This window comes from Nannospalax galili, unplaced genomic scaffold (assembly GCF_000622305.1).
Source record: "Nannospalax galili isolate Female #2095 unplaced genomic scaffold, S.galili_v1.0 scaffold832, whole genome shotgun sequence".
Classification (NCBI taxonomy): Eukaryota; Metazoa; Chordata; class Mammalia; order Rodentia; family Spalacidae; genus Nannospalax; species Nannospalax galili.
This window is the reverse complement of record NW_008331828.1, coordinates 707,254-709,717: the sequence shown is the minus strand read 5'-3', so window position 1 is coordinate 709,717 and position 2,464 is coordinate 707,254.

The window sequence follows — 2,464 nt, the reverse complement described above, 5'->3', positions numbered from 1 at the left end:
ATCTATCATCTATCACTTCTTTCTCTACTTCTCTTATGACAAATCATGTAGTGCTGTGTTTCAAATTCTTTACCTGATACAGTGTCTACCAGATCAATCCTGTTCTCAAGTATGAGAAGATTCTACTCTTTTCCATGGATTTTGTTGTATTCTTCAGAAATATCACATTTCAGTAAATCTTTCATTTGTCAATGGTCATTTTAGTAGATTCCCTATTCTCCAAACAGTGCTGCAATAATTAGAGAGTGCACATATATCTAGCCCATACAGAATTCACTTCCTTTGAGTATCTATTCAAGGTGGTAGGAACCACAATTGGGAGAACACCTCAGTCTCACTTAGTATAGTCATGTCTACTTCCATCCATTGACCTACAAATTACTTGATTTCCTTTTCCTTTACCACAAAGTAGAACTTCAGTGTAAATGTAACTAATGTACAGGATCCACTAATAGACTGAGGGACATTTAGGTTGTGCAAATGAATTTCAAAGAGAATACAAGAGAAACTTTTTTCTTGAATTCTAGTTTATTATATACTTACCTGAGACGTTAAATGTGTCTCTTCTGATGATTTGGGAGGACTTTGATTGAAATCAAGGCTCTCAAATTCCTGAAATTTCGCTGCCAATATTGAAGGAGCAGTCACTTTATAAAAATTGCATTCATAAGCCAGTTTTCAGTCTTGAAAATACATTGTGACATTATTTTGAGTATATATATTTTAATACGAAAATTCATGAAGTGGTAATTATGTTAATTTAATAGTCAATTTCAAAAATGTATGTGGTGAATAAAATATCACACTGCACCTCCTAAATACATATAGTTCTTCCTTGTCAAAAATTAATGTTGGGGAGAGTGGATTTGGACCTCCATTGGGGTGGCAGCCTAGAGCTCAGTGGAGCATCAGAGAGTGCCGGGTTCTGGCCTCACTCTGGCCTCCAACTACCAGAGGGCCTGAGAACCCAGGGGCCTGCCTCCCAGCCTCCCAGATCCTGCCTCCACCTGGTGGTGAGCTTCCCCTAATTGTGCCATACCATCCCCCTACCTTGGATTTTGTGAGGCCCCTCCCAAGGCCCCAGGGCAGATCTGGCTTTGGTAAGCTAAGGCTGAGATCCTAGCAGACAGCCTGAGAGGGTGGCTTTGAACCACCATTGGTGTAGCAACTGGGATTTCAGCAGACCTCCAGAAAGTGCCAAATTTTGGCCCTCCTCTGGCCTCTCTCTAGCATAGGGTTGACAACGCACCCCTGAATAGCTGATCTGAAGCCATCAGTTCCTTCCAGAATAAACCTGAAAGAACCTGAACCTTGTACCAACTAGCTTTACATAGCCAATAAAGAAAGGATCTAGGCACCTGGATAATATAAAGAGAAGCATACTTCAACTTCATTCTCATATCAGAATAATAAACAACAAAAGAAATTCACAAGTCAAAAATCACAATGAAAGAATAATAAAACAGAAAGCCAAAACACTATGTCCCCATCAAACACGACCAATCCTGTAGAAGAATTCTATAAGGAGAACCCCCTAGAAATAACCCAGGAGAATGACTTTCAAAGAATAATCATAAACATGATCAAGGAATTCAACGAATTTAAAGAACACACAAACAAACAAATCAAAGAGCTAAACGAAGATAGGGATAAACGTCTGAATGAATTTACAAAAGAGATAGAAACATTGAAAAAAACTCAGGGAGAAATGAAGAAGGAAGTGTAAAACTCAGGAAGCCACCTTGAAACAACAGGGGAAAGCCTCACCTAAGAATGAATGAAATGGAAAACAGAATATCAACACTGGAGGGAAAAGTTGAAGAATTGGATCAGTCAAGCAAAGAGTATGGAAAAATTTTAAAAACATAGGAATAGAATATGCAAGAGATGAGGGACAACATGAAAAGACCAAATATACAGATCATAGGAATAGAGGAAAGAGAAGAATTTCAGGTTAATGTTGTTGACCAGATCTTAAACAGGATGGTAGAAGACAATTTCACAAAATTAAGGAAAGACATCCCCATACAAATACAGGAAGCACATAGAACATCAAATAGATAGGATCAAAAAAGAAACTCCCCTCAACATATCATAGTAAAAATACTAAGTGTAGAAAACTAAGAGAGAATACTGAAAGTAGAAAAAGAAAAACAACAAGACACATACACTGATGGGAAAACCCATCAGAATTACAGCTGACTTATCAATGCAAACTATGAAAGCCAGAAGAGCCCAGACCAAGGTATTTCCAGTTCTACATCACAATAATGCCAGCCCAGAATACTATACCCAGGAAAAATGTCTATTATAGTTGAGGAGGAAAAAAAAATCTTCCATGACATGAATATCCTGAAAGAATACGTCTACAAAATAGCACTTCAAAGAATACTTGAAGCAATAAGTAGAACAGAGAGAGAAACAACTATAACCTATGGGCAACCAAAAATAATAAACAAAGATA